A 10,966-nucleotide genomic window follows, 5' to 3' on the forward strand; every position below is an offset into this window, starting at 1 on the left:
GCAAACATTAAATATAATTAAATATAATTTTGGAGATGAATAAGCCAATAATTATGATACAATGCTATAAATATAATTTTGGAGATGTGGTTAAGGTATTATAGAAACAGAAGGTATATATCTATGTCATATTGGGAAGTGGATGTCGGAAAAAATTTCTTTGTAGAAGAGAACTTTAATTGACTCCTGACTGATAGACAAGATTTAGGAGACCAGGATGATAAGGGAGCTCGATGGATTGTTCTAGCATGTGCAAAAGAATCATTGTGGAAGAATGTTAGGAATCTGAAGAATCCATAGTTTGCTAAGATTGGAATAAAGTATGCACTTTGGGGACATGAGAAGTTAACATGGAAGAATTAGGGAGGGGAGTGGTTCGTCAAAACTTTGATGTCATTGCATGCAATTCGCAATTATCCTGACATCATTACCTTCCTGGGGAAGACAGTGCAAGATTTTCTCAGGAGAATTATCTACGGTTATTATTTTAGAAAGGTCATTCTGACAGTGGCATTGAGGACTGATCAAGAAGAAAAGAAGGGCAAGACTAGTATTAGGGAGGCTATTAAGCAGCTACAGAAATTGGGTTTCAAAGAAAAGGAACTCTAGAGTCTGAAGGGAAAATACTCTAAAGTTCAGTGCCCAATTTAGGGGAAGGGAAAGGACATGAGTGAGGGAAATGTCGAGAACTGCAAAAGGTAGGAGACTTTACCCTACTTATGCAAGCTAACAATTTAACCTACCATAGTTTCGTGGATGCTGATATTAACAGATACACGTATCCAGGGTCAAAGGAGAGTCGATTATTCATAACAATAGCAGTAGCCAGAGTATCTGCATTTTTGTGCCAGTTCCCTGAACCTCCATGTCTAGAGGGAGACACAAAGAAGGGCCACATGACACCTGCATACACAGTAGAATGCATTATAAGAAAAAACTCTCGAGTTTAGGGAACCCAAAACTTTTATCATGAGCATGAAGCATACCTGTCCTTTCCTCTGGAGGGAAACACTCTCTGTATCTTCCATGACTGTAAGCAAATCTGCACTCTGCTCCAGAGAGAGACACTACTTCTGGCTTTCAAGGCTCTTTACTTTACAAACATCCTTGTAAAGACAATACAGAACAATGGACACTCAGTGCCTTGCTTGCAAGACTTGCAGAAATATGAGAAACCCATGGAGAACTGTCTCACAACAGACAACCCCCCAAGGAAAAGAAGAAACTAGAATGTCTTCCAGTTCTTTGGCATGAGCACCTAGATGAGAGAACTGCAGTGGAAACGGGAGGAGAGGTTTTGATTTCTCATGGTATCAAAGCTGAAATGGTAAAGTAAAATGAATCTTCAGTATCGCACGATAGATACATCAAATCACATATGACAATGGTTAACCTCTAAGTTCATACGGAGTTTAGAGTTCTCATCTCACTATTTGAGTGATGAACTTCCTTAACCAGTATGCTCCTCTCGGGAGGAAATTCAGAACTGCTGCCACCTTTGAACCGATGTCCAACTTGGATATCTTGATATGATCCCCATTCTTCTGGCCTTCTAAGAAGAATCAGTGATATTAAGAGAAACCATTACAAGAGTAGAATTAGCAAGAGATGTATGATTCAATCTTTGACACACTGTGAAAACGACGGGTCTTTCTGGATCTTTCCCAGACCAAGGATAGGAACAGTTTTATAGAGACTGTGATCATTCACATGGTATCTTCCAAGCTGAGAGAAAGACCATTGAGTGTGTTGTGGACTGAATTATGGTTTAGGGGTCTCTCATACATCTATTCCCTGGTTCACCACACCATGGATTTCCCTGAGTTGTAATTCTTTGGTTACAATTGTTCATCTCTTCCAATAAACCATAATACGTTTCTTGAAACTACAGAGTGTCTATTCCTCTTTATATTTTCCCCATGCCCTATCATGTCAATTATGTTATATAAATTGGAAATGAAAAGTCAACTTATTTTAAGTTTAACGTTGGCATTTTAGAAGCTCTTTTGTCCTCCATACCATATATCTTGGATTCTATCCAATAAGTCAAATTATCTTCAGAATTCAAGTATAATGGCTCGAGCAGTTTCTACAAGCAAGATTGGGAAAACCTTATTATGTGCCATCAATATTTTATTCTTGAGTGAACATAATCCCCACACACCAAAAAACTGAATCACTCTAATCCATATGTTCCTTCTTAAGGAAATTAACACCTTTGGCTACTTTGATGGAAAATAAATTGCTCTATGAAAAAAAAATAGTGACATCACTTTATTAATCCGCAGATTAAATATAAAATTTTAGTTTCTCTGAATCTTAACGGCCCAATTAGCATTTGTCTTGCTGTTAGCCTTTTTAGAGAGATACGATCTATTTACATGTGTTAATGTTTTGCAGTTGCTATAGTTTGCCCAGGCCCCAAGGCTTATGTCACTAAAACCATTACAACATTTACAAAGTGATTTTGGTATTACACAGAGAACAATCAGTGGCTTTGTATACCACCATTAATTTATATTTGAAAATTCACGGTCTGCAGTTTTACGGTAGAGTGAGATGGTAATAATACAATTCGACAGGAAAAAAAAAAGGAGAGTGCTTCTAGATACCTGATTAGAATGATTTGGAGCAGGGTTATGGAGACTTATCAAGATTTTGTTAAATCAAATACTTCTCTAAAGGGGTCAATTATTGTATTATTTTCGGAGGCTGGATTAGGTTCTGAGCAAAGTACCATAAACTCAATGGCTTAAACAACAAAAATTCATTTTCTTACATTTCTGGAGGTTGGATGTCTAAGACCAAGGTGTCCGCTGGGCTACTTCTTTCTGAGGACTGTGACAAAGAATGTGTCCCATACCTCTCTCCTCTTCCAGTGGTTAGTTGGAAATCTCTGGCATTCCTTGGCACATCACTCCGCTTCTGCCTTGAGGTTCTCCCTGTGTGTGTGTCTCGACCTCCAATTTCCTCTTCTTATAAGGATACCAGTCAGCTTGTGTTAAGACCTACCCTAATCACCTCGTTTTAACTTGATTACCTCTATAGAAACTCCATCCTCAAATAAGGCCACATTATGACATAGTGGGAGTTAGCACTTCAACATATGAAATTTGAGAAGACATAATTCAACCCATAAAAGCCAACAATATCCATATGCCCATTTTAATAGTCAATCCTCTTTTAATGCATTTGGCTCTCTTCTCCAGAAGCTACAATCTCTTTCAATGACAAACATTAGCCGGCAAGGAACGAATAACACTTCAATGAATTTGCTTGATTGGAAAATAATTTAGGTCTCAATTTTTTATTTCAGGACTTTAGGCAATATTTTTTTTAACATAAGCCAGAAATAAAATTCCAATAGAACTGAAATCATAGTTTGGTGCATCACCACTCCCAACTTCCATCTAGAATTTCAAATATCAAGTAAAAGATACTGAATTATGTGCTCAATTATGTGCCAAAATGCCTAGGACTGTCTTGAGTACCTCCCAGACCCTTAATAAATATAGTTAACTTTCTCTAAATATATCAGTTATGAATTCTAGGCTTAAGAATTAACGCATTTCTTTACTATCTACAAAACAAGCTAATTCCCTTATAGGCTTTATCCATTGGGTCAGATGGAAATCTCATCCCAATGGGACTCTAATGTTTTAATGCATTGACATACCTTGTTGAACTATCCTTATCTCATCCATCCAGGGACAGCTCTTTCGGGTTCAAAAGGAAATTCCTTTTTTCTTTTCTAATGTTTATTTATTTATTTTGAGAGAGAGAGAGAGAGAGAGAAAGTGAGAGTGAGTGAGAGAGACAGAGAGCATGCATGCGTGCTTGTGCCGGTGGGGGAGGGGCAGAGAGAGAAAAAGAGAGAGAATCCCAAGCAGGCTCCATCCCATCAGTACAGAGCAAGACACAGGGCTTGAACACACAAACCTGTGAGATCATGACCTGAGCCAAAATCAAGAGCTGGACGCTTAACTGACTGAGCAGCCCAGGAGTCCCAAAAAAGAAATTCCTTCTTATCTCATTCTTATTCAAACCACTCCCTCTGGCCTCAAAACTTATTGAAACAATAGATTTTACACCCTAATAGGCTCAAAGCCTAACTTATTAGCAATTAGAAAACTTATTCTCCTTTCCCTTAAGACAGATTTTAATGTTTAAATCTTCCAGGAAGGAAAAAGAAATATTTGTGTTTTAGTCTTCTAGTAAGTTAAAGAAAGGGAAGGAGGTAAGAGAATTCTGTTGATATAATCAAATTCACATCCAGGCTAGACTCGACTATAACTCCTTTGAGGACAGGAGTCAGATCTATTGAATCCTCCTCTCTGTGGACAGTGAGTTGCTGAATGCCTAAAAGTAGTTCTTTACTGCCACTTACCTAGGAAAAGCCCTCAGGCATTGTGAGGGGAAAAGTGGGACAGTGTATTTAAGTTCAAAAGGCAGATGTTTTTGAGTGAGAAGACCCGTGTTCAAATTTCAGCTTTTGCTGTTTCACCCGTTTTGAGCCTCGGTTTCCGCAACTATAAAAGAGATAAAATCTTTCAAGACTTTTGTGAAATTTAGAGATAACTTATCTCCGCTGTTTGGCTCATAAAAGTACTTCACATACGGCTAGCTGTGGTATTTGTTATTTATCATTTTGTTGTCATTATGGTTTTACATTCCCAACTAATCATAGAGTTTGGCACATAGCTACCACTCAATGAGAGGCGCACTATGGAAAGCTGAAGCTTCCTCATGCTTTCCATCAGCTAGTATCAGCCTACCGAGGGTTAAACTTTAGTGCTTCACTATAAGACACTGTGGTAGATAGAATAACGCCCCCTTCTAAAGAAGTCTATGTCCCAGTCTCTAGAACTTGTGAATATGTTACTTTCTAGGGCAAGAGAGGATTTTGAGGATATCATTCAGTTAATGATCTTGAGATGGGGAGATTATCCTGGTGGACCCAATGTAATCACAGGAATCCCTATAACAGGGAGCAAGAGGGTCAAAGGAAGAGAGACCAGAGAGGCAGATGCAGAAGTTGGGGGAATGCACGTGGAAAATGGAAGTCGGGCTGCTATCACAGAATACCCCAGATGGGGTGGTCAAAAAACAGCCATTTAGAAATCTTCTGGTATCCCGGGAAGTCACTTCACTTTGGGGGAGTAAGACCAGCAGAGTTGCAAGGGGTTGCAGAGACTAGGTTGCGGCCACAGTCCACTGCTAGTTTCCCAAGCACACCAGTGGAGCGTGAGAAGATTACACTATGGGAAACCATTCTGCGTCTACGTGGGGCATCTTCACCCTTGAGTCCTTTTGCTTTTATTAAATTAGACCTTATGTGGCTTGGCTTGGCATTACAGCAGACTGCAGGTAAAGTTGAAAGAAGACAGATGATGTTCCAGGGCACGGGGGACAAGACACAAGAGAGTCAGACCATCACTGGATGGTAGAAGGGACAGTAGCGTAGCCACCGGGACAACAGAAAGCTGTGTGCGGGGAGTTCATTAGAGACGCTCTGCAGAGAAGAGGAGAAAGCCTTCAAATCCCATGGTGATTTGTATGGTAGGTTCTTAAAGGGATAGCTGCCAGTAACGCGTTGCCACCAACTTGTTGAACATAAAGGGAATCAAACACAGCTAAGAGTCCTTACTCATTCTCAGGGCAAGTGTTCCTCTGTAAGAGTTTCATTAATCAGGGATGCTGTTAAGAAGAAAACGAAGAACATACAGTGTCCTGGAACCTAAGTGAAGAAAGTGTAAAAGGGATGATCATTCATGCCAAGTGCTGGTCGTAGGTCAGATAAGTTGCAGCCTGAGTGGTTATCTGAGATTTATAGCTGCTATATTTAAATAAAATCAATGTATATTTCATATAAGCATCTATTTTATGCCTAGACAATGCAACACTTGGGCATATAAATACGTAAGTTGTTCTTTCACTTGATATTTAATTGTGAGCGGGGGCAGCAACGCACCCCGCTTGTACTGCCACTCATAGCACTAACTCATCCCCACTGTGTTACTCTGCACCCCGTGAGTGCTATCCTCCCATTGCTATGTACCCTCGGCTTTTGTTCTGGATTATTCTGCCCCGTGTACTTTTCGACCTTACGTTTCTTCAGCCAGAAGTGTCTGCACCCTTGTCCACTCAGTTATCCCTCAACCAAACTCAAGTCTTCCTCTACAGGAATAGCCTTCTTTTTTCTTCTTCGTTTTTGACTAACGTTTATTAAGGGCAATTGTATGCTGGCACCGAGCTAACATTTTCCATGCATGATCTCATTGAATCCTCAAAACAACCCAAGGAGGAAGGTTCTGGTATTATTCCCACTTTACATAAAAGGCACAGAGAAGATAAATCATTTGCCTGAGGGTCACTAACTGTTAAGTAGTAATCTAGGACTGTGAGCCAGGTCAGTTGACTGATTCCAGAACTGGAGATCTTAACTTCTATACCATCCTCTCCTCCCACTGCCCCCTTCTTTTTCTCCCTCCCCACTCCCTGCCCAGAGAACAACTTGCTTCCCCTCCGTGCATTTGCCTGCCTGCCTTCTTGGCATTACATACTTCTATCATATGTCCTATGTTGTTTGTTAGGCAGTTTTATATATGTCTATCTCTTTATTAGACTCTGAGCTCCTTCAGGACTTACACTTTTTTTCTTTTGCTCCTTACCGTATTCTCTTCACATGGGTATATGGTAGGATCTATAGCAAGTCCTTAGTGTTTGTTGACATGTTTCTCTTCCGTAGTACAGAAAGGCCTTCTATGTATTCTAGTCTTCATATTTGGCTTAACAACGATGTTTTCTGGTTGTCACCTAAAAACAGATGTATAAATAAGAAGTTTCCTTCTACTTCTTGTTTTACCATGTAGGCTCCCAGGATGACATCATTTAACTGGTGTTTTTTTCTGGATAACTGGATAACTATGATGGAAAAAACAACAGAAGAAGCAGATTTTGACTGACATTTTGATGCCATTGATGTTATGTGTAAAGAAGTGCTCATTTTCCAAAACCGGAGGGTTCAGAGTAAGTATGTGAAATAAAGTAGAATTCTAAGGGAATGTTTTTCACATGTTTTTTGCTTCCTTTGCACTAGTAGATAGACTCTTGAATGATCAGTTCTATACTAGGAGGGGCTGTGTTTAAATTAATTAAAGAAAAGTTGTTTATGTATTTTTGCTTCTCAGGCAGGGACCTCTGGTCCATTATTAAAATGGCCAGCATTTTAGTTGAAACTTCATCACATGTTGGCAAGACAGATCTGGACCCTGAGCCCTTGACCAAAATATAATTTATGAATCTTTGCATGCTAATATGTGAATCACATTCATTTTTAAGCATCTATTATGGTAAAAAAACAAAAACAAAAACAAACCAAAAAAGCCCAAAACGGCTATTTTGAAGTTCCGTAGACAGAAACACCACCTCCCACCAGCTCTGACTCTGATTGGGTCTTGTAAGCTGGACTCACTCTGATAGATGCTTCACACTGGCAGCCCAGCCCCGTAAGAAGGCACTGTGTGTCCAGCAAGCACTAACTCTCCCGTGCAAGGCCATGGTGCTCAGAAGGTCATGCTACCCTACAAAAGTGAAAAATACAGTTAATCAACTTCAATCTCATGGACTCCTAAGGGGATGTTGCTATGGAAAGAGGAGTGTTGGTTCTAAGGTAGGGTATTTATTCCCTAACGTATCACGTGTCCATTTCAAAAGTAATTACTTTCAACAGAAATCTTTCCAAACAGTATTTTCTGTATTTTTCTTTATGAACTAATAACCAAATGTCATTTGAGATTTTGTCCATCACTTACTATCGCCAGTATGAACATGTCTTAATGAGCTCTGTTGCAAGGCTTTGATGGTTCTGAGGTTTCTCGAATTGATCAGGGTTTGGGCTCTTGCACTAAATGGCCTTATATAAACTGATACAACTGATAAAATGTGAGGGGTTTTTTTTTTTTTTCCTTTTAGCGTTTTTCCCATGTTCTCCTGTGTACTCACTCCTTTCTGTGAATAATGTCAGTGATTGTAGATCTGAATTGCCTCGGACTTGACAACCATTTATGTCTACAGTAACAACAGATAAGTTGTGTGATGCAGTCACAACTCTGATGTGTGTACATTAACAGTAAATACAGTTGGCGTGAGGGCAAGCTGTGCCCTCCCAAGAATACTTTATCTGTGCCTTGGTGCCTTGATTTGGTTTGTCCTTTTTAGCTGCTCACAGCTGCTTTGTTTTTTTGGTTATTTTGTTTTTTCCTGGCTTGCAATTGTATTCAAAACATAAAATGCTGCCAAATAGATGAGTTTCTTAATAGACCAGGTGCTGAAGTAATGAGTTCATTTATTTTGTACTTGCACAATTATTTTCATCTGCCGCGTTCCAGAATTTGTATTTGGTAGTGGTAACTGGCCTCTGAAACTTTGGCCTGGCTACTTGCAAATCCTTTCTGTCACACTTAGCAGCTGTGTGACTTTAGGCAAGTTGCTCAACCTTTCTGTGTCAGTGGTGTCATATCTATGAAATAGAGGTTAATACGAGTACCTAACTCATGGGGCTCTTGTGGCCTACACGAAGCACCCATCGCATGTTAGATTTTGTTAACATTGCTATCGCAAACCCGGAACCGTGGATCCTCAGTGTTAAACTGGATCAACAAGGGTGGTCAGTATCCATGATCTGGCTGTAATTTCGCTGCCTGCAAAGATCTTTTCTAAATGTAATCAACCTTCACTTTGAAATATCAGGGGCACCATGACTCACTTTTCTTTTGGTGCCTACTGTACTGCCAACTGCAGTTATGGGGAAAAAATATCTCTATAGAGGGCAACAACTACAGTTTTGATTGCCGTGACCTAAAGCACCCAGCGCTCAATCAAAAACTAATTTGAAATTGAGAGCATATATATATATATATATATATGATAGCTTTTTCACTCAAAAAATATATATAAATGCATATAAAATAGCTTAATCATAAAATATATATAGAAATATATATGTGTGTGTATGTGTGTGTATAAATAAATAATATAAATATAAATATAAATATAAATATAAATATAAATATAAATATAAATGTATATATATTACTTCTTGAGGAACACTCATGATTAATGATACAGAGGAAAACTTGCCCTGGGAATGAGTAATGTTTACCGGGTAAACAAAGTTTTCAAAATGCTTTTTCAGCTCTGCAAATCAGAAGAAAAAACCAGTCACCTCAAAGAATGTGACTTCTCAGTAATAACAGCAGGACCTTCCTCTCATGTCCAGACCTTTCTCTGGGAAAGGGAAAATCAATACCCTGCAGGGGATTTTCCAGGTTGACTTCCTCCAATGTTCTTTGGCTCTGGCGATGCTTGTTGACAGCCCAGACGGAAAATGTTGAAACTCTTAGACGAGCGCCCTTCCAACTACATCAAGCTGAAGCCTGTGGAATATCTCTTTGATATAACCACTCTGTTTCACACTCTTCCAATTCTCTCAAGCTCAGAGGGGAGGAATGTGGATTTCATGTGGCCCACTTATCAGCGATGACCGGTCTGTCTGTGTCATTGGTGACAGATGATGGTACTTGACCAGTTCACATTCCATGAAAGTATTCACGGACTCAAATGTGTGTTATGGCTAAAGGAGAAACGTGGCGCACTGTAGGGTAGATGTTTTGTGTAGCTACTTCCAAAGACAAAATTCACCTCGGAGGGCACCTTGGAGGCGCAGTTAAGCAGGAGGAGGTGTGAGGGGAAGAAAGCACTGCCGTCTGGAGGGCAGGGAAGAAGTGGCCTCTGAATAAAAGTACGGTGGGTGTGCCCCAAGTGTCTCGATGTACAAACATCCCCTACCCCCTCTCCCCCCCTCGCTGCTCCTCTTCTCTGCTTTCCCTCCTCGGAGGGACACTCCCCTTCTGACCTCCCTCAGCCTCTCCTTGCTACCAAACAAGCTAGATCGGACACTTCACACCACCTTGTGGCGACTTCTAACAATCTTTTAAAAGAGTGTTCGTTTCTGTTGCTCAGACGTATTCCCAGAGCTTTCATGCAGCCACTCCTTTTCTAATTAAACAAGTTTTATTTTTTTAACCATATAGGATGACTACAAATCTGTTTCATACCATTAAATATTGTCACGTACGCTATTTTGTACTTCTGCAGCACAGTGGTCGTTAAGGATGCTCTGTCACCATTTGTTTTTGTGTATTTTTGCTTTTGTGCCACTGATTAACAATCAACTTGGGGGCGGCTGGGTGACTCAGTTGGTTGGGCATAAGCGTCCTACTCTGGATCTCAGCTCAGGTCATGATCCCGATCTCATGGCTTGTGAGTTTGAGCCACGGTGCAGAACCTACCTGGGGTTCTTTCTCTCCCTCTCTCTGCCCCTTCCCTGCTCACTCTCTCTTTCCCTCTCTCAAAATAAATAAACTTAAAAAAAAAGATGAACTTGTATAATATAAACACTTATTTCTGTTAAACATAAGGCAGAACTACCGTTGAACCAAAGAAGCAATAATTGTATGAAATAGTAATAATATAAAATTGTAACGTCAGGAAGAATGTGGAGAGAGAATCATATTCTGGGCTTACTGAGCTCTGCTTAGGGTTTCAAAACTTCATTCCTACACATCACCAGGAAGCACAGAGAAATTGGTTGCCCTCCTGTTTTCCTAAGCTAAGGCCTCCTCAAATAGTTTATAGCAGTAATAGGCCTGCTATGATTCACCTCTCTTCCAATAAAAGCTACAAGTCATTGGTATATCCCAGACCCTCCTTTGTTCATAAAGATTCAGGAACTTGGAAGATGGATGGTGTGTCCTAGCTGAAGAATAAAGTCTCCATATAAAAGAACAGTTGAATTTGAAGAAGACTCATTGCAGTGTTTGTATTGTTCAAATAAAAGAGATATGAACAAATAGCTAAAGGCATGGAGGTGTCCATGGATAAAAAGAAATGTCATATTCAAAGA

The 10,966-nt window shown here is 39.8% G+C and overlaps 1 long non-coding RNA gene across 5 annotated transcripts in view; it reads left to right on the plus strand.

The window, feature by feature from the left end:
• LOC132667639 (uncharacterized) overlaps positions 1-10,389 on the plus strand; it is a 303,047-nt gene extending 292,658 nt beyond the window's left edge. For 3 of the 5 annotated variants that reach the window (XR_013555767.1, XR_013555768.1, XR_013555764.1), the window contains 2 exons: positions 6,873-7,029; positions 7,975-8,323. This is a non-coding gene — a long non-coding RNA (uncharacterized LOC132667639). Of the gene's footprint in view, positions 1-6,872; positions 7,030-7,974; positions 8,324-9,196 lie in introns of those variants that run through there. The other 2 variants (XR_013555765.1, XR_013555766.1) reach the window with 2 other exon arrangements.
• Positions 10,390-10,966: the final 577 nt, after the last annotated feature.

Source organism: Panthera onca, chromosome B2, assembly GCF_046562875.1.
Source record: "Panthera onca isolate mPanOnc1 chromosome B2, mPanOnc1 haplotype 2, whole genome shotgun sequence".
Classification (NCBI taxonomy): Eukaryota; Metazoa; Chordata; class Mammalia; order Carnivora; family Felidae; genus Panthera; species Panthera onca.